Here is a 22,503-nt window from a genome sequence, read left to right as displayed (position 1 = left end):
TTTCCCTAATATTATAAATAATCATAATGAGCATTTTTATTCACACATCTTTGAACACATCTCTGATTGCTTTCTAAAAGCAGAATTACTGGGTCAAAGTGTGTGAACATTTTAAAGCTCTTTTTTTATATATTGTAAAACTGCACAGTAGACTCTTCCAATTAAACTCATAATGAGGTATCACCTCACACCTGACGGAATGGCTTTCTTCACCAAGACAAGCAATGACAAGTGTTGGCAAGGATGTGGCAAAAAGGGAACCCTCGTGCACTGTTGGTGGGATTATAAATTGGTGCAGCCACTGTGGAAAACAGTATGGAGCTTCCTCAAAAATATTGAAAACAGAACTTCCACGTGATCCAGCAATTCTACTTCTGGGTATGTATCCAAAGGAAATAGAATCATTGTCTTTAAAAGATAATCTGCACTCCCATGTTCATGACAACATTATTTACAAGAGTCAAGACATAGAAACAAACTTAGTGTCTTAGTGAAATTATGATTTTATATATATAATGGAATATTATTTAGCCATAAAAAGAAGAAAATCCTGCCATTTTCAACAACATGGATTAACCTTGAAGATGTTATGCTAAGTGAAATAAGTCACTCAGAGAAAGACAAATGCCATATGATTTCATTTATATGTGGAGTCTTAAAAAAAAACTCATAGATACAGAAAACAGATCAGTGGTTGTCAGAGGCATGGGGGCACAGGGGATAGGTAAAATGGATAGAGGTGGTCAAAAGGTACAAACTTGCAGTTATAAAATGAATAAGCCCTAGGGATGTAATGTACAGTGTGGTGAGTAGAGTTAACAATATGGTATTGTGGATTTGAAAGTGGCTAACAGAGTAGATCTTAAAAGTTCTCATCACAAGAAAAAAAAAAACTATGTGTGTGGTGATGGATGTTAACTAAACTTATTATTGTGATCATCTCACAATATATACATATATCAAATCATTATGTTATACACCTAAAACTAACACAATATTATATGCTAATTATATCTCAATTAAATAGTATGAGATAATATGATACCAAATGAACAATATTAGAATAATGGTATCATTAGCAACAAAGGAAATGGGAAGTAAAATAAAATTTTTAGAAGAGAATGAATGAATAGGAGAAAGAGCACACTCGTGGAAGCACAAAAATCAAACACAGAAACAGTGGTGTCTACTTCCCCATGGGCAGGGTTGATGTGACCAAAATGAGTTGATGAAAGAAATGCTATCACATTTACATTTACATTGCTTTATATTTTGTGTAGGTACTCATCTCATTGCGAAAGGCAATTTAACAGGGATTTGACTAATCTTAAAAAAAAAAAAAAAAGAATCTTCCAGACAATGATGTGTAAGAGTGCCCATCTCACTCAACCTCTTATTACTGTCCACTGTTGTCATAATCAACAAACCTTGCCAAGTGTATATTTGAAAATTGGTGTCTTTACTGTTTCAATTTGCTTTCTTTAATTTCAAACTAAAAAAAAAATTGTCAGTATTTTTAGTATGGACTATAGGATGTCTTTTTTCTATGACTTCTGTGTCCCTGCATAAAGGCAGAGTTCTCTCATGCTCAATATCATCAGGGATAGACAGTTTATCTGAGCACCCCCATCAGCACTCTGAAAGATGAAGACACCAACTGTCTGGGGGAAGAAGAAATGACACCTATTTTACATTTCCTCTATTTGCTAACTGAGCTATTTGTTCTGAGTTGCAAAAGGAAGGTATTTTTGACATGTTTAGCTGGGAATTCTGGTTTATCAATTTTTTTTTACCTATTATTGTATTTTCTTCCTACTTTTGTCTTCCAACAGAAAGAAATATGTGGCTAAGAGTTACTCCCAGTACAAGATAATGAAGTTATATCAATTCACACAGGGAATCAGAAAATTCAGCCTTTTCCATTGGTTGCAATTTTGCCATTTCACCAAGTGCTATGACCTAAGAAACTAAAACTTTGCCTGGCGCCATGAAGATAATCACAGTCAACCTGTGAATATTTTGATCCTGGCCTTTCTGTAAATGATCATGTAAAACCGTTCAGAGACATAAACTCTTCTGGGGTCTTACTCTGGTGTAACTCATTGACCATCTTTGTGGTATTTTTTATTAGAAAAAAAAATGACAGAGGCCAGTGAAGAGAATTTTAAAAGTAATTAAGAACCCGTTTTGTAATAAAAGAAGATTCCCAAACGCTGGGGAATTTTCCTAGATATCGCCAGGTCCAACTGAAAAATCAATATTCCAGAAAAAAAATTGTTCCAACTTTAGAAGAGTGTTTTAAATCTTGAGCCTAAGTTTTAGTTCATTGTTTTGCTTTTTTGAGGTTTAAACTTTTCTGAAAGATAAAACGAAGAGAGAAGTCTTCAGAACCCTGAGAAGCTCACACACCCAAAGATGGTCGCTTTTTTACTGGAGAGATTCATTACTTGGATTTTTCATTTTTGGTTTAACTTGACCTTCCATTTATAGACTTCAAACTTCTAATAGTTTGTTGTTGTTATTTATTGTCACTGTCTCTTCATCTGCCACAAACATTATACATGACCCGATTCCAAGCACCCCCTTGTAAAAGGCACTTAATTAAATGAACAAACAAACCAAAGGATTAAGAATTATAGGGAACCTCTCTAAGAAACATAGGGTCCCAGCATTAGAAACAACATGGAAATAGATCATAGAATCCTGTCAACTATTCCAAATCTAATTTATGTGGTCAATAATATAATTCTTTCCATCTCTGCAGGAAACTTATCTGCCACACTCTTGAGACTATATAGTTTGAATACAATTTCTCCTCTAACCATGCTCCCATTAAAATGTAACACATGTCTATAGCAAGCATTAAATCAAAAGACAAAGTACAGGAAATCATTTTCATGTGTTGCCTGTGCTTGAAAAGGATGGAAAAGAGGAACGTTTGCAATTAATGCTGTCTTAATACTTCATGGCTCAGTATGAAGGATCATGCCTATTCTTGACCTCTTCTCTACTCTTCTTGAGAAACGATACCATCTCAATTTATTCCTCCTCTCAGGTAAACCATGAGGTTTGTGTTTGGCGAATGTTATCTAAATAGATTTTCTCATATGAAAGTAAAAATGAAGAATATTTATGTGTGTGGTCTTCCCATCAATGTAATTATAAGCAGAAACAAAATCTAAAGTGCTACTACAAGTTTTAACTGCCTCTACCAATTTCTCAATAAAAGCAGGAATCTCCTAGAAGAGGAAATATATTCTGGAAGCACTGAATGTGCTCTACGATGGAAGGAAAACACAATTGCTTGTAAAACCAGCATGAATGTCAACTTCGTCCTCTCGAGCATGGTGTGTCAGAGCCCCTGGAGCAGACAAGGGCCAGGTGGTTGGTAGGTGAGGGCAGCTCCTCAGCATGGCCCTGCCATGAAACACAACCTGTCACTGGTGACATCAGGGTCAAGTTCTTGGTCTCCCGGGGTTGGGACAACCTAAGATACTTAACATCATCTCCATTTGGTAGGTCAGCATCCAATTTACCTAAATGGAAGCTCAGAGGCATTGAGTCTGCAGCAACCTTCTTGAGAAGAGGTGTAGAGGCATTGCCAGTTTGGGGGTTCTAATGTTCATTTGTGAAAAAAGCAAAACTTCCACTTCCTGAGACTGTCCATGAACTGAAAAAAGATTGTTTTTTGTTCCTCTCATGTATGTAATGCAGTTAGATATACTCCTCTCATGAGATAAATATATATCAATAATTTAAATGACCCAGAAGCTCCTTTACTTACAAACTGGCTAGTCTCTGAAAATGTATTCTCAAATTCAGTTGTTTATAAGACCAAAGTGATTTTATAACAGCAACTGTTATCCATTTGTTGGCAGTGAACAGAGTCAGGATTCTTATGCTCGGGCTCATACCTTTTTTTAATAAGCATGAAAATGTGCAAGTTGAAAGTTTATAAGAGGTAGGCATCAATACTATAAATAAATGTATAACCCATGTGCTAGCTTCCTAGGACTGCTGTTACAAATTACCGCAAACTGGGTGGCTTAAAACAACAGAAATTTATTCTCTCACAGCTCTGGAGGCTAGAAGTCTAAAATTCAGGTGTTGGCAGGGTTGTTTATTTCTGGAGGTTCTGAGAACCTGTTCCATGCCTCTCTCCTAGTTTCTGGTGGTTGCTGGCAACCCTTGGTGTTCCTTGGCTTATATGACTCCAGTCTCTTCTCATGGTGTCCTCCCTACGTGCCTGGGTCATGCTGTATGCAAATATCCTCTGCTTATAAGGACATTAATCATTGGATTAGGGTCCACCCTAATTCAGAATGACTTTATCTGAACCTGATTATATCTGCAAAGACTGCACTTCCAAATAAGGTCACCGTCACAGATACAGGGGTTAGGATTTGATATCTCTTTGGTGGTGACACAATTCAACCCATAACATCTCCCAAACAGGTGTTTCCATTCAACAAATTACCTTTGTGCAGATGAATGAATACATTTTGAAAATGTCTTACTTAGGACGCCTGGGTGGCTCAGTCAGTTGGGTGGCTGACTCTTGGTTTCGGCTCAGGTCTGGATCTCAGGGTCAGAGCATCGAGCCCCACATCAGGCTCTGCACTTAGCGTGGAGTCTGCCTAGGACTTTCTCTTCCTTTCCCCCTCTCTCAAATAAATCAATCTTTAAAAAAATAATAAAGAATGTATTATTTGTATCTTACTGGGAACTTTAAAATATATATCCACTTAATTTGAGAAACATGCATATTCTACTATTGACATAATAACAACCATTTGTGTACATGTGTACTATTTATGGAGATACATATGCACCCATTCAGCACACACACACACACACACAATCTTTTTATATTACAATACTTCTCTCTGAGAATGTAATGAAGCTTTACTGTGATGCTTCTCTTGCTAGGTGTATTTACACATGTACAAGCTGAACGTATCGAAAAATGCCCAATCATCTTTGAACACATTCCACAAATTGGTAACTGTCCCTGGAGAAAGACACCCTTCCATTAATGAGATTCAGCATGCCTGTTTCTTAAAAAGTGGAGGTCATCAAATAATACATTTCAACTAGCACCCTGTTCCCCCTCTCCTTTTTGCTTCTTGAATCCAATGTTCATGGATGTTATGACTGACTGTTCATAAAACCTATTCTTTTTTCATCCTGTACATGCACCTAGATGACATTCTGAAGCCAGATAAATGTGGCCACAAACCGGCCTTCTAGTCAATGGAGCACGAGCAGAAGGGATGTGTGCCATTCTAGGCCTAGCTCATGAAACTCTCCTACACATGTTTCCTCCTTCCTTTGGCTTGAATCAGACAAGCAAAGCATCCTGCGAAGCCCTGTGTGGACGATGAAAGCAGCCTGGGTTTCAGAATCACTGCTGGGTGATCAGGAGCACCCATCTTGAACCGTGAGATGTTTGAGTCATTGTCATCATCATTCAACTTGGGAAATGTCTGTTACAACTCCTAATGCTACAGTTCACACATCTGCTACAAGTGGGGGCTTGAGTCCCCCTACCTCAGGATAGAGGTGGGTGAGAATGACTGAAAAGGAGTGTCATTATTGCTTGGTTGCTGTGCTTCCCCACCCCATCAGTGCCATGAAGGCTGTACAGCTGATCACTCACTCCCATGACTTCAATCAAATTGCTGAATTCCGTATATACAATACTCTGCCATGCAAATTTCTCTCTTATTTCAGGTCATAGTCTTGTCTCCCTCACTAAATATGTTTAGACTTTTGCTTTGTCTCTTACAGCTCTTAAAGACTTTTGCTTCGTTAAAGCAAGAGAAGACTTTTGCTTTGTCTCTTACAGCTCTTAGTTCAGAGTCCAGAACTATTGAAATGCTCAGTATATGTTTATTGATCTTTGGGTGGACTGATTCTTAACAAAACCAAGGGCAAGTTGTACCAGCTAAATAAGTTTTGATGTACTCAATGACTTTTAAAATCTAGTTTCAAAGCTATAAATGAATAAAAAATGTAAAGCATATGTATATTAATAAATATACTTAAAGTATAAACATTTAGATCCATAAATACTACGAAAATCAATTGAAATGTGTGTTGCTTTCTTCACTCAAGGAGATGAAAGAGGTTTTATTGGATTTTTCTTGTAGCATTCTGAGAGAAGGCAGGACATTTTTAGAAGCATATTTACTTTGAACTGATAATTTCTATGTGCTTGCTGCCTCACGTCTTCTAGCTCTGTTTTTTCAAACAGTTTTCCAACAAGACCTTAGAGTGTGTACCTTATATCACATATGCATGATAAATGTTCTGGAAGATTAAGGATAATATATGTTCATATTGTAGAAATCACATAAATGTTTGTGTATAATCTACCTAAAACTCTGGACTTTGTACTTCATGGTACCTCATCTCACAACTCATTCCATTTAACAAGCTAGGAAATGGCTTGCAAAGTAGACTCGGCGGAGTAGTAGGCTGCTCCAGAAGACAGCTTCATTGTTTTAGTAGAAGAGCATTGGTTGGCACATAAAACAACTTCTATTCTTCTTGCAAGCATCCTGTAAAGACTGGGATTCTGGGAAAGTAGTATAATAGGAATAACAAAAATAGCATTTTCCAGGATTCATTTTCTAAATCTCTGTAACTCTATAAAGAGTTTGAGAAGAACCAATAGTGAGCGTAGCATAAAAATACTTATTAATCAACTCTCCATTAATAATATTAGTCCCCACCAAAACATTCCACCCGGCTTTACACTGGGTCTTCTTCTTCTTCTGTTCCCAATATCTTTCCAGTTGCAACATGACATTGCCAATCTTGCGAACGATGTAGGGCTTTACAAAGATGAGGAAAATTTTTTTGGAGAAATACTGGAATCACATGGGAAGTTATTAAAAATGAGAAGCTAGCAGGTTTAAATACATTAGCAATTAAAGACAAAAATCAATAAATATAGGGATGCAAGAATAAAATGATTTGGATATCAAAATAAAATGACATTGGTCCTTGGAAAAACTTATGAAACCCTTGAATATTTTTGAAAAATAATCCCTGTATGATAGTACCTTCCTGTCATAATACCATTTGTCACCAAAAATGGTGTTTTTTTGATCCCATCTTTCTATGTTCTAAGAACTGCAACATAGGTAAAGTTAGATAATAATCCAAGTTTTGTTTAATAAATGAAAATCATATTTTTAATTTTAAAGACTAATTCTCAAACAAATCTTAGTTTTCCAATTTACTTGGAAAAGTTGGTATCCATTGTATTTATTTATTTATTTATTTTTGAGAGAGAGAGCGTGCATTGTGGGAGTGGGGGAGGAGGGCCGAGGGAGAGGAAGACAGAGAATCTTAAGCTCCATGCTCAGCACAGAGCCCACATGGGGCTTGATCTCACAATCCTTGAGATCATGACCCTGACATCACGACCTGAGCCAAAATCAAGTTGGACACTTAACCAACTGAGCCACCCAGTTGCCCCATTTTAAATGTATTCATTTTAAGTAGACTTTTCTTGGTTCCAATTCTCTTTTGGTAATAAAGACCTCTGTACCTCTCTGACAGCTCTCAGTAAACTTTTGGTATTTATATGTTTCTAGTGCCAAAATGTGAAATGTTTAAAGATAGGTAACTTAATTATGTTTGATTCCTCTAATGCCTAGCTGAGCACTTTCTCATAATGTCGGGGGAATAAATGAATGGGGGAGTGGGATGAATATAATAGGCATTCAGCACCTACCTTGTCAGAGGCCCTGCAATTTCCCCTTAAGATGGTTGTCCTGGGTCCTGGCAGTTTAAGTAGTCTATTTCTAGAGGCAGGGACCTGGACCAGGTGATCTCTTAAAGTCCTTAAAATGTAGCAATTCCTAAACTATTTTGCATTTGCCTTCCTTTGAAAATAGAACCTTTAGGTGTATTTTAAATATAGATACTCATCAACTCATATTAAAAAAACAGGTTCCCAAGATATCCAGAGGAATTGATCACTCACAAAACTCTATCTTGTCACTAACAAGGACCAACTTTTAGATGGGAAATCAACCAGCGCAACTTCCAAGAATTAAAATACATGCTTGAAAATGGCCTAGTGTAGATTCTAGGAGCCAGAGGCATGATAAACTGCTGCCAAAAAGGTCTTGGGACAGTCCAGAAAGTGGCTGGGAAGCTGGCTGGACTTGAAATGAGGTTGGCACCAGCTGGGTTTGCACACTCAGCCCGTAGCTGCCAACAGGCCTCTTTGATGCACTTCATGGAAAGTCACCCTACGTGGGGCCCTCTCTGGCTGGCCTGGAACTATATGGCTCAGACTAAACATATTAAATTCATTACAGCAAATTTGTCTTTGACCCCTGGTGGCTTCAGGGCTACAAGGAGGACAAAAAGCCCTGCTGCTGTCAGGATGTTGGAAATCTGCCGCTGGAGATACAGATGGAGGTGGGAGGATTTTCCACAGATTCAAAAATGGGAGTTATTATCCAATTAAAATGGATTGATTTAATGGCTTAGAGGATGATATAATGTGCCGGAGGGGGGACCCACAAAGAGCTTTTGTGAGTTTGAACAAGCACTCTGCAAAAGCATCCCTGGAGGTCCGTACAGGAGTATATATGTGCTACACTCAGGCCAATATTAAAAGGATTCTCTTATATCACCTCTCTGCCCTAAAGAGAGGGCAGTGAGAAACAACATAATGCAATTCAAGTTGTTGATCACCTACTATGTGTCAGGTGCCCTGCGAGGCACAGGACTATGGACATGTCTTAAAAGTGTTCCAAGACTTGGCTCAGGCTTCCGAAAAGAGTCAAGGGAGGAAGACTGGAGTATCTGGATATCTCTGGTTCAGGCAACTCTTAATCCATCGATCCAATGCAAACATTTCTTTGGAGGAAGATAGGGAGGCAGTGAACAGAGAAGCTGAGTAACAGACATGGGCACAGTAGAAAAAAGCAAAGCATATTCACAAAGTTGTGCAACCACCACAGCTATCAATTTCAGATCATTTTCATTGCCCCCAAAAGAAACCCCATGTTGGAGAGGTGATGTCATCCAGATGGCAATATAGGTTGTTCCTGACTTCAGTCCCCCTCACAAGAAGACCAACTAACAACTATCCTCAGACAATACACCATTGTGGAAATCTCAGAACCTGGTGGGTGATCCTGAAGCAGCTCCTTGGACCACAGGGACAAGAAGGACCACACTGGATGGGTAAGAAGAGCAGTTTCACTTTTGCTCTTCCCCCAGAATTAGGCAGGGCTATATGCTGGGATCTGCTGCTGAGTAGCATTGTAGGCTGCATTGTAGGCTATGTCCCAGACTGGCACAGCACCAGCTGAGAGGGCCCTCCTGGCCTATGGTTTCTCCAGGAGGAAAAGAGAACCCAAGATGGACATCCAGCTCCCCCAGCATTGTGGGATGCTTCCCAGGAGGCCCACTCAGGGTCTTGCTTTGCAGGAATCACTAGGGGAATCTGCAGGGCTTGACCACCGGAGATCAAAAAGAGGTGGAGAAGAAAAGCCAGGCTGACAGCAACCAGTGCTCAGATCCTGGCAGACCATGTTACTGCTGGCAGCAGTGCCTAAGCAGGAATCCCAGCCAGTGGCTCTGCCCATCTATAGAGCTGACTCAGTGGCTCCATCTGTCCGGAGAGCTTAGTTGGCAGTTTTGCCTGACTTGGGTTCCCAGTCAATGGACAATGTCAGCCATGAAGTTAGTGTTATGGTTTTGCCTAGACAGAGAAGCAGGTATGAAGCATGATCCAATGGCTGAGTGTAACCTCCAGGCCCTCCCCACAAGAAAGCTGGCCAGAGAACCCAGGTGGCTGTGGAGCCCATTCTACAGCCCCCCTTGAGCAGTGAACCAAGACAGCAGCCTTGCCATCTGTTGAGTATAGCCTCTGGCTCCACATAACGAAGGAGCCTTAATGGTGACCCCGGGCAGCTTCAGAGAATAGCTTATGGTCCTGACTAGCCATGGAACATAGCCTACAATGCTACTCAGCAGCAGATCCCAGCATATAGCCCTGCCTAATTACTAAAACAGCCTATGGTCCCCCTCTGGCAAGGAGCCCAGCCAGTGATCTCACTCAATCTTGATGCATTGCCTGCAGCCCCACCTTACTGGAGCTCAGACAGAGACTGTGCCCAACTGTGGAGCACAGTCCCCAGTCTCACCCAACTACGGGATACAGCTGGAAGCGTTGCCTGGCCAGAAAGCCCAGCCACTGACCTTGCCCAACAACAGGGCAGAGCCAGTGGCCTACCTGATCAGGAAGCCCAACTTTCAGCCCTACACAATCACAGAGCACAGCTTAAGGCCCCACCCAACCAGAAGCCATTGCAGGACTCAGCCTATAGCCCTGGTCACTCATGGAGTCCAACCAGTGTCATTGTCCTGCCAGGGAACAAAGACTGCAAACTCACTCAACCAGAGGTAATTACAGAGCCCAGCTAGTGGTCCCTCCTAACCAGAGAGCATAGCCTGCAGCCTTGCCCAACCAAGGAGCCAAGCCAGTAGCCCCCTTGAAAGCAAAGCCCAGCCAGCAGGCCCACCGAACCTTTGGAAGCCAGACAGCAGCACCTCCCCACAACCTCAGATCTTAGGCAGTGGCTCTGTCCAACTAGGGACCCCAATAGCAAGTCCTTCTTGCCTGAAGACACTACCAGATGACCCATCTAGTACTCCAAATCAGCTGACTGGTGAAGGTCTTTCCCTGCCAATGTAAACCCATAAAATATGGAAAAGGAGACCACTTACCAACACAAGGACACAAAGATCATGAAGAAGAAAGTGAGCATGACAAAACCAAAAAAACCCAATAAAGCTCCAATAACTGATCCTAAAGAAATAGATCTATGAACTGCCTGACAGAGAATTTAGAATAATCCTCTTAAAGAAGAAATGCTGAAAAAGTTCCTCCAGTTGAAATAGACACTAAATAATAACAAGAAAATGTATGAAAATATTAAAAACACTGATAAAGGTGAATCAAATTCAGAATATTCTAATATTGTAATATGGTGATGTGTTAATCACTCAACGCTAGTATAAAGGTTTAAAGGACAGAAGTATTAAGAATAATGATAACTACATGGGGCACCTGGGTGGCTCAGTCATTAAGCATCTGCCTTCGGCTCAGGTCATGATCCCAGGGTCCTGGGTTGGAGCCCCACATCAGGCTCCCTGCTTCTCCCTCTCCCTCTGCCTGCTGCTCCCACTGCTTGTGCTCACTCTCTCTGTGAAATAAATAAATAAAATCTTAAAAAAAAAAAAAAAGAATGATGATAGCTACAATAATTTGTTAATGGTTATATAATATAAAAGGAGGTATATTATGACATCAAAACATAAATAATGGGGGTTGGGGAGTAAAAGGGTTGAGTGTTTATATGCAAGTGAAGTTCTTATCAATGTAACATAGACTCTTCTATCTATAAGATATTTTATGTAAGCCTTATGGTAATGACAAAGAAAAAAAACCTACAGTAAAAACACAAAAAATAAGAGAAGGGAATCAAAGCATTCCACCATGGAAGATCATCAGCCCACAAAGAAAGACAGCAAAAGAGGCAGAATAGAACAAAGGAACTACAAAACAGCTAGAAAACAGTAACAAGGCAATAGTAAGTCCTTACCTATCAATAATTACTTTAAATGTAAATGGATTAAATTTTCCAATCAAAAGACATACAATGGCTAAATAGATTTTTTTTTTTTTTTTTGCTAAATAGACTTTTAAAACTCTGACAGTACGATGCCTACAAGAGATTCACTTTAGTTTTAAGGGCACACATAGGCTGAAAATGAAAGAATGGAAAAAGATATTTCAAGTAAATGGTAACCAAAAGAAAGCAAGATAGTTATACTTATATCAAGCAAAGGAGACTTTAAGTTAAAAATGGTCATAGGTAACAAAGAAAGTTGTTATGTAATGACAAGTGGTCAAATCATCAAGAAAATATAGTAATTATAAATATTTATGTACCCAATATTGGAGCACTTAAATGTATAAAATGTATATTAGCAGAATTTAGTAATAGCAATAAAATAATAGTTGGGGACTTTAATACCCTACTCTCAACAATGGATAGATCATCCAGATAATCAATAAGGAAACAGCATATTTGAGCAACACTATCAATCAATGGACCTAACAGACATATACAGAACATTCTATTGAACAGTAGCAGAATACACACTCTTCTCAAGCACACAGAAAACATTTCCTAGGATAGATCATAGGTTAGGCCACAAAACAAGTCTCAACAGACTCAAGAAGATAGAAATTGTATCAAGTATCTTTTCTGACCATAAATGGTATGAAACCAGAAATCAGTAACAGGAGGAAATCTGGAAAAATCACAAATACATGGAAATTAAACACTACACTTTTTAACAACCAAGGGATCAAAGAAGATATCAAAAGAGAAATAAAAAAATATCCTGAGACAAATGAAAATGTAAACAACATACCAAAACTTATGGGATGCAGGAAAAGCAGTTTTAAGAGAAAAGTTTATAGCTATAAATGCACACATTAAAAAAAAAGACCTTAAATAAACAACCTAACATTATACCTCAAGAAACTAAGAAAAAGAAAGAAAGGATTCAAATAAACAAAATTAGAAACAAAAGAGGAGACATTACAACTGATACCACAGAAATACAAAGGATCATAAAAGATTACTATGAACAATTATATGCCAAAGAATTGGACAACTAGAAGAAATGGATAAATGTCGAGAAACATACTACTTGCTAAGAGTGAATCATGATAAAATAGAAAATCTGAACAAACCAGTAATGAGTAAGGAGAGTGATCAGTAATCAAACCTTCCTAACACAGAAAAGCCCAGGACTAAATGGTTTCGCTGGTGAATTCTGCCAAACATTTCAAGAAGAATTAACACCAATCCTTCTCAAACCCCCACCAAAAAAAATTGAAGAGGAAGGTAACACTTCCCAACTTAGTTAACAAGGCCAGTATTACCCTGAAAGCAAAACTAGATAAGGCACTCAGAGAGAAAACTACAGGACGGTACCTCTGAAAAAAATAGATGCTAAAATTCTCAACAAAATACTAGCAAAATAAATTCAGCAATACATTCAAAGGATCAAACACCATAATCAAGTGAGTTTCATCCCTGAGATTCCAGAAGGGTTCAAAATCAACATACAAAAACCAGCAGCATTTCAAAACACTAACAATGAACTATCTAAAAAAGAAAGAAATGATCCCATTTACAATAGTACCAAAAAACAACAAAATACTTACCAATAAATTTAACCAAGGGGATGAAAGATCTGTACACTGAAAACCATCAAACATTAAATGAAAGAAATTAAAGAAGACACAAAAATTGGAAAGATATGTTCATGGATTGGAAGAATCATTAAAATGTCCATACTATCCAAAGCCATCTACAGATTCAATGTAATGGCATTCCAATGGCATGTTTTTAAAAAAATAGAAAAAATAATCCTATGAAATCACAAAGACCCAGAATAGCCAAAGCAATCTTTTTTTAAGTTTTATTTTAATTCCAGTTAGTTAACATACAGTATTATATTAGTTTCGGGTGTACAATATAATAATTCAGCAGTTCCATATATCACCCTCTGTTCACCACAAGTGTACTCCTTAATCCCCATCACCTATTTAACCCATCCCCCCACACCCTAGCCAAAGTAATCTTGAGAAAGGAGAATAAAGCTGGAGGCATCACACTTCCTGATTTCAATCTATATATAAGGCTATAGTAAACAAACCAATATAGTACTGGCATAAAAAGAGACATACAGAGCAATAGAACAGAATCAAGAGCCCAGAAATAAACCCATGCATATATGGTCAACTAATATCTGACAAGGAAGCCAAGAATACCTATTGGGGAAAAGAGTTTCTTCAATAAATGATGCTGGGAAAATTGAATAGTCATATGCAGAAGTATGAAACTGAACCCTTACCTTATACCACTCACAAAAATTAACTCAGTGGATTAAAGAATTACATGTAACACCTGAAACAACAAAACTACTAGAAAAAAAACATAGGAAAAATCCTTGATATTGGTCTTGGCAATGATTTTTTGGATATGACACCAAAAGCACAAGCAACAAAAGCAAAATAGCCAAGTAGGGCTATATCAAACTAAAAGGCTTCTGCATAGCAAAAGAAATGATCAAAAAATAAAAAAGCAACCTACAGAATGGGAGAAAATATTTGCAAACTATATATCTGATAATGGGTTAATATCCAAAATATATAAGGAACTCACACAACTCAACAGTAAAAAAAAAAGAAAGAAAGAAAGAAAAGAAAAGAAAAAACAATTTAAAAATGGGCAATGGTTCTGAAAAGACACTTTTCCAGAAAAGGTTCACAAATGACCAACAGGTACATAAAAAGTGCTCAACATCACTAATCATCTAGAGAATAGAAATCAAAACCTCAATGAGATACCACTTTACTCCATTAGAAAATATGTTATCAAAAAGATAAGAGATAACAAGTGTTGATGAGAATATGGGGAAAAAAGATGCCTTGTAGATTTTTGGTGGGAATGTAAATTGATACAGCCACTGTGGAGAACGGTATGGAGTTTCCTCTAAAAGTTAAAAATAAAAATAAAACACTCATATGATCCAGCAATTCAACTTCTGGGTATATATCAGAAGGAAATGAAATCACTATCTCAAAGATATATCTGCACCTCCATGTTCTTTGCAGCATTATTTATAATAGTCAAGGCATGGAAAACACCTAAGTGTCCATGGAAGATGAATGGATAAAGAAAATGTGGAATATTATTCAGCCATAAAAAAGAAGGATATCCTGCCATTTTGCAACACATGCATGAAACTTGAGGGTATTATGCTAAGTGAAATAAGCCAGGAGGAGAAAGACACATACTGTATGATCTCACTTACACCTCGATTCTAAAGAAACTAAACTCATAAAAACAGAGTAGATTGGTAGTTGCCAGTGGCAGGTTGGGAGGCTGATGGTCAAAGGATAGAAACTTCTAGTTATAAGATGAATAAGTTCTGGGCATATGATGTATAGCATGGTGACTACAGTTGCAATATTGTATTGTACACTTGAGAGTTGCTAAGAGAGTAGAACTTCGAAGCTCTTACCAGACACACCAAAAAATGGTAACTATGCGAGGTGATAGATTTGTTAACTAACTTTATTGTGGTAATCATTGCACAATATATAGGTATTTTAAATCATCGCATTGTAAACCTTAAACTTACACAGTGTTATATGTCAATTATATAACAATAAAGCTGGGGGAAATGGAAAGCTCCAAGAGTTATCAAACAGGATATATGGATTAGAATGCCATCTAGATGTGTCCTGAACACAAAGAAATTCTATTGAAATGGAGCATAAGAATTTAGGTAAAACAAACTCCTTGTCTTTAAAAGTGTTGGGAACAGGCCACCATCGAGATGTTTAAAACCTCACATGTACATGTTGTTGGACAAGTCCATCTTGAATAATTTGTGTCTAGAGTTAGAAGCTACTCATCAAGCTTCCCGGAGTCTTTCTCAGGCTTTTAAGGGTAGTTCTGTTCTGGAGTAAAATTCACTGAAGATTTCAGGGCTTTACGTGTAGCTTTTATTAAATTATGGATAAGTTGCGATCTCAGACAAGGCATTACACCTAGAATGGGGGATGAGTAAGTCCCAAACTCAAGGGCTGCTGCAAACCTTGGACATGGAAGCTACTTAACACCACATTTATTAAGGTGAATAAACTTACCCATAATTTTCCTCTAAAAAGAAATTTTGAATTGTTTTACAGAAAAGCCAATTATCCAAAATATTAGTAAAATAGAAATATAAATTCATAAATAAAAAGCAAGACTGCACATACACTTCTTCAACAGTATAAGCTAAAAATTTGCCTATAAATTTCCTTGCAGTCAAGGCAAAAAGGGCAACACAATTGGTTACATGTTGGAAAGGAGGAGTCAAACCAGGTTTTTAAAGAAAAAAAGGATCTTCTACATATCTCTCATGTGGAACTTTGTGCAGAAAGCATTAAGTGATGTAATGAAAAATGCTCCAATCTTTTTTGTATGGGAAATTAAAAAGTGAATGCTATTTGTTTCTTATAACAACTTTTGCTACAGGCTGAAAAAAAAAATTCTAAAGCAAAACTTCGGGTAGATGAAGTATTTTGCCTTCCAATAGTTTAATTTGAGCCAAGGTTAGAAGTGAATAGATCCTTAGAAAAGTAATGGACAGCTTGACTCTTCATTTTAGAGATCTCACGTTTTTTCCTCTCTTCCTACAGCATTTATAATTCCATAAATAACACCTACAACGCAGAGTGATTTTCAAATAGGTAGGGTAAAGGCAATGGAAAGTCACTATCGCATATTCTGAAAGACTGCTCTTCAAGGGGTAGTTCTGCCCCTGTGACTTGAGAATTTCTGGTAGGTAACTTCCCTAGATACAGTTTCTCCCATCTTGGGTTTTTTGGTTTGTTTTTTTTTTTTTAAGATTTTATTTATTTATTTGAGAGAAAGAGAGAGAGCACAAGCAGGGAGTGAGAGGCAGAAGGAGAGGGAGATGCAGACTCCCTGCTGAGCAAGGAGCTGGATGCCGAGCTCGATCCCAGGACCCTGGGATCATGACCTGAGCCAAAGGCAGACATTTAACTGACTGAACCATCCAGGTGCGCCCTGCCCTCCATCCTGGTTTTTGATGGGAGCATAGTAGAAGACTTTTTTCAAGCTGTTTTCTTGGATGAGAAGTCTGAGTACCACCCACAAGCACATCCCAAGGGGAAGATCTCATTGCCAGGAGAACACTGACAGTTTCGCCAGGGTTCTCCCCAAGAGACAGGTTGCAAGAGTGGCTGGGGGCAAAGTCAGGAGTTCCCTAATGAATAGAGTTATATATTCACTCTGGTATTAAAAAAAAAAAAAAAATCTGAGTCACTCTCCAAAATCTCTTATGCTAGAAGAGCAGAAATGATATTGGCCTTAATGTTCTTTAAATTGTGGAACTGCTATGGTCACAGAAAATCCCCAGTAATTCTCCTGCAGAGGCTGCCAGGAAAACACCATTTCTATAAAGGAGGAGACTTCATTCTTCGTCATTGTGCTGGGAACCTGAGCTCCATAGGAGCAGGACTGGAACCTTTGAATCAGGTAAGTGCCAGGTGTTTATAAACTACTATTTAATAAACATGGTGTCCTTGACATTGAATGGGCAGTAATTAAAGAAATGACAACTTCTTTTGAGTCCAGCGTATTAAACAAACCAACTGATTAAATAAAATATAGTAAGCAGTGCCTGCAGTGTAGCATTAATGTAGAACCAGTTTCCTTTATTGATCAGCCCACGGGGTTGCAATGACACTGGTTTACGTATTAGGGTTACATTCTCCAGTAACTCTGCAATCTTTATGGCTACAGGATCCTCTGAAACTGGAACAAGCCCTTCTTTGACTTCAATCTGCTTTTCAGAGACCAGGGGAGATGTGGCAGGAGGGGAATACTTAGTTTCCACAGAAGCCCAACACTTGTAAATTTGTGACAATGAATTTTATCTTTCCTTAAAAAAATAAATTTTTTAATTCATCACACTTTCCTTCCCACCCTTTAGTTTTTGATAAACGATAAAAATGAGCCAGTTATCAGAGAAGAAATAGTTTTTACTTCCAAAGAAACGTAAATACAAAAAATAAGTTGGTGGTTCCTAACAGGAAAAGTACATTTTAATAACTGTGCGATGAGAAGCTGCTTACGTACACAATGCAGATCAGATATTTGGAGTTAAGATGTTAGTCCACATAGCTGGGTGATTGTAAACTTTAGTGCTATTAAAAAAAAAAAGAAGAAGAAGAAGAAGAAGAAGGTAGCGGGAGGGGAAGAATGAAGCGGGGGAAATCGGAGGGGGAGACGAACCATGAGAGACGATGGACTCTGAAAAACAAACTGAGGGTTCTAGAGGGGAGGGGGGTGGGAGGTTGGGTTAGCCTGGTGGTGGGTATTGAGGAGGGCACATTCTGCATGGAGCACTGGGTGTTGTGCACAAACAATGAATCATGGAACAGTATATCTAAAACTAATGATGTAGGGGCGCCTGGGTGGCTCAGTTGGTTAAGCGACTGCCTTCGGCTCAGGTCATGATCCTGGAGTCCCGGGATCGAGTCCCACATCGGGCTCCCTGCTCAGCAGGGAGTCTGCTTCTCCCTCTGACCCTCCTCCCTCTCATGCTCTCTCTCATTCTCTCTCTCGCAAAATAAAAAATAAATAAATAAATAAATAAAACTAATGATGTAATGTATGAGGATTAACTTAACAATAAAAAAATTTAAAAAAAAAGATTTCAAATTGCATTCATGCTTCTTGTGTACACGTAATGAACAATGGGCAAAATAATGAAGATTGATATTTCCCGAAGTCGTTCTGTTTAATTCTGCTGTCTGCTCTTCTAGAACGCTGCGTCTCTAATTGTACACAGTTTAGTGATCTCTAGGAGTACAGAAGTTGTAGCCCATCAATAAAAATCACGAAGTTGGTTTAAAAAAATAAATAAATACAAGTATAGTAAAGGTATGTCCTTTGTCATCACTAGGAAAGAATATAAGGGACAATTTTTAATGATCTTTTTTATGAGCTCAATCAATGAAACTGATGATGTGGAGGAACGGAGGGAAAGGAACAGAAACTTTAGTCATGGGCAATTGTACTTAGCTATAATTTATGCAAAAGGTTGGGCCATAAACCTCTATTTGGCTCAAGAGATCTGCCATCTTCCTACTAATTGGTTCCCTCTTATAGTTCTCCTTATGTGCATGAAGCTAAGAATATAAGTTTCTTACTGCAGAGGACGTAATACTGAGCAGCCACAAGCACTGAGATGCTCAGGACACCTGGTGGAAACGGATGCAGGGCAGGGGCATTTCACTTGCATTCTTTCCCTCAACTCCTGCTTCAACTCAACGTCAAGTCCAGTTGACTTGGCCTCATCTCTTTCAAATCTTTCTATTTAACACACCGGCTCTGGCCTTAGCCACTGTCATCTCTTCCCTGGCTAAAGCCCTCCCAACTGATCTTTCGGCTAAAGCCCTCCCAACTGATCTTCCGGCTTCCTCTCCAAGGTCTCCTTTCCACTATCAACCCAGATTGGACTCACAAATATGAGCATGACATTCACCTGGTTAAAAATCTTCAATGGCTCTCTATTACATTTAGGGTAACACACACACACATACACACACACATACTAACAAACATAAGAGCCTTGGGGCTTGGGGGACCTCATCCCACCCCCTCCCCCTCATGTTCTCTCCTGCAGACACACTGAGTTTCTTTTGGGTCTTCATGCACTCTACCTCTTCCTGCCCCAGAGGATTCACCATGTTGTTTCTTCCACCTGCCAACTCCTTTAGCCTAAATAACCCCCTCCTCCAGGTCTCAGCTGCAATGCTATTTCCTCCATGACTCTAGCCTGTGCAGAATGCCCACACAAGTTAGGTTGTGCTTTATCTTTATTCCTGTAGTGCTTCTCCATCATGCCTCAGAGCACTCTGAGCTACTTACTCAATACCTGTCTTTTCTAGTAACTGAAAGCTTCATGAAAGGAGAAGCAAGGCCCTTTTGTTCAAATTTGTAACTATAGATTGTAATATAGTAACAAATATTATCATTTCATTTTAGAGATAAAAATGTTGAGGCTTTGAGAGTTAAAATTATTTTTCCATGGTCCTTAAATGAATAGACAAAGCTGAGCTAATCTTTGTCCATTAGACTCAAAAGTCTAAGATTATTATTTGCTTGCCTCCTTATCTAGGATTCATGGACAAAGTAGAAATGTGAGAAATAAATACTGAATATCTATTATATTCTAGGAGATTTGTTGTTTCAATTAATCCTCATTACCTTCTGTACTATTCTAATTTGTCTCTGACTATATGTAAATCTCTGGAGGTTGGGGATGGGCTTTTATGTGTTTGCATATTTGGGATATAGCATTTGTTCCTGAACAGAAATGAAGAATGGTATGCTAAGTGATAATGAGTATTCACTGACTGCTTGGAGAGTGGCAGCTTTGTAAGAAAGGGCTTGGGAGGGTCTGTGGGAGAGGAGTCGGGTCAGGATGACACAGTAAATTCAGGTCCAAACACACATACGTACCTACAGACACCCTCTAGGTCAAAAAACAGAGCAACAACTCATAAAGTATATAAACAGAAAGCCATAAAACCTTGGTTGGGCTGAAAAAATGAAACATCTCCATTGGCCAAAAATTGATCATAAATGCAAACTGGTGAGTGGGGCAAAAAATGGGCCTACTAGGCCAAGGACTAAAAGGTGGGAAGCAAGGGTGGGGTGGTTAACAGAAAATTGGCTCCTACAGAATGACTGAAACTCAAAATGTTTGGGTAAGATGAAGCTAAGGAAGAGAAATCAATGACTAGGGTATGAATTTACCCCAGATGAAGCTAACTTTACGGAATAGTCTGATAAAACATGAACAGAAAGATGTTTCAAAACTCAAAGAGGTAAGAAATAAGAAAAAATAAGTCAACAACAAACATAAGTAAATGCAGAAATCTTAAAAATAAAAAAGACATATATATGAAATAAAAATGTAATACACTGTCTGTATGCTAGAGAAGAAATGGTTGAAGAGTGCTAGAGAGAACTGTAAGATAGAAGTAAAGAATTTACCCAGAACACAGAGGCACTGAAATCAAGACTATAAAAGAAAAATCCACAATCATAGCAGGAGATTTTGAGATATCTTAATAAGATAATAAATAGATTAAGCAGAGAAAAAAAATTAGCAAGGACTTAAAATCTGAAGAAAAATAATAAGCTTTAGCTAATAGATGCATTGGCAGTATTGACCATGTTCTAGGTCACAAAAGATATCTTAACAAATTTCAAAGATTCAGCATCATAAGGCTATATTCTCTAATCAGAAATTGATTAAACTACAAATCAAATAAAAATATAGTTTAAAAATCTCATGTTAGGAAATTGAAAATCCAAATCTTAACTTACTTGTGAGATAGAGGAATCACAATGTAAATTATTTAGAACAAGTTGCTAATGAAATTAGTTCACATAAAAATTTATAGGAAGCAGCTAAAGTGGTACTTGTATAAATTTTTTTAAATAAGAAAAACTGAAAATGAATGCATGAAACCCAAGCACCTAGAAAATGAAAAAAAAATAAGCCTATAGAAAATAGATAAAAGAAAAAAATAAAGATGAGAACAAATAATAATAAATAAGAAAAAAAAGAAACAGAAAGAATTAAGAACATAAAAAGCTGGCTTTTGGAAAAATCCAATAAAACACACAAATCTCTAGCAAGGTCAATGAGAAAAATAATGTGAATATGCACAAATAAATATTATCAGGAAAAAGAGAGAGGAAATGTAGCTATGGGAACAGTAGAAAACTTTAAAACTCACAAAAATATATCAAATGCAATATACATTCTAATTCATTTTTTAAAACTTAGACAATATCTCATAAAAATATCTATTACTAAAATTGTCTCAAGAAGAAATGGCTGGGTGATAGACACTGGGGAGGGTATGTGCTATGGTGAGCTCTGTGAATTGTGTAAGACTGTTGAATCACAGACCTGTACCTCTGAAACAAATAATACATTATATGTTAAAAAAAAAGAAGAAGATAGCAGGAAGGGAAAAATGAAGGGGGGGAATCGGAGAGGGAGACAAACCATGAGAGACTATGGACTCTGAGAAACAAACTGAGGGTTCTAGAGGGGAGAGGGTTAGGGGGAGGGGCTAGCCTGGTGATGGGTATTAAAGAGGGCACGTTCTGCATGGAGCACTGGGTGTTTTAGGCAAACAATGAATCATGGAACACTACATCAAAAACTAATGATGTAATGGGTGGTGATGAACATAACATAATAAAAAATTTTTTTAAAAATTTTAAAAAAGAAGAAATAGAAAACCTGATAAAATCATAACCATTAAAGAAATTGACTACGTAATCAATTCTCCCATTAGTGGGAATGACAGTGGGTTGGGAAAGTGGGAGGAAACTGTTCTAGAAGTAAGTTCTAACAAATCTGCAGGAACAGATTAATATGCATTTTACAAATTTATTTCAAAGAAATGAAAGTGAAAGAAAGCTGTCCAATCTTTCTCAAAGGCTAGCTGGTCCCAAAATGAGAAAGCACAATGCAATTATAGTCCAAGTTTATTTACAAATACAGATGCAAAAATTAGTCAACTGAATTTAGTAGAGTTTCATCATGACCAAGTATAGTTTATTTTATTTATTTATTTACTTATTTATTTTTAAAGATTTTATTTATTTGTTTGATGGAGAGAGAGAGAGAGAGAAAGCAGAAGCAGGGGGAGTGGCAGGCAGAGGCAGAGGGAGAAGCAGGCTTCCCGCTGAACAGGGAGCCCGATGTGGTACTCGATCCCAGGACCCTGGGATCATGACCTGAGCTGAAGGCAGTCACTTAACCAAC

The 22,503-nt window shown here is 38.0% G+C and overlaps 1 long non-coding RNA gene across 6 annotated transcripts in view; it reads right to left on the bottom strand.

Moving 5' to 3' along the window:
• LOC123848152 (uncharacterized) overlaps window positions 1–22,503 on the bottom strand; it is a 143,617-nt gene that overhangs the window by 64,821 nt on the left and 56,293 nt on the right. The window contains exon 4 of one of the 6 annotated variants that reach the window (XR_010409591.1): window positions 4,518–4,680. The exons of the other annotated variants lie outside the window; for them this stretch is intronic. This is a non-coding gene — a long non-coding RNA (uncharacterized LOC123848152). The remainder of the gene's footprint in view (window positions 1–4,517; window positions 4,681–22,503) is intronic. 6 annotated transcript variants of the gene reach the window in all.

Source organism: Mirounga angustirostris, unplaced genomic scaffold (assembly GCF_029215605.1).
Source record: "Mirounga angustirostris isolate CCGP_5_RB_7025 unplaced genomic scaffold, mMirAng1.0.hap1 SCAF_2, whole genome shotgun sequence".
Taxonomy (NCBI): Eukaryota; Metazoa; Chordata; class Mammalia; order Carnivora; family Phocidae; genus Mirounga; species Mirounga angustirostris.
The sequence above is the reverse complement of the archived record's forward strand: the minus strand, read 5'-3'. Positions and strand labels throughout refer to the sequence as shown.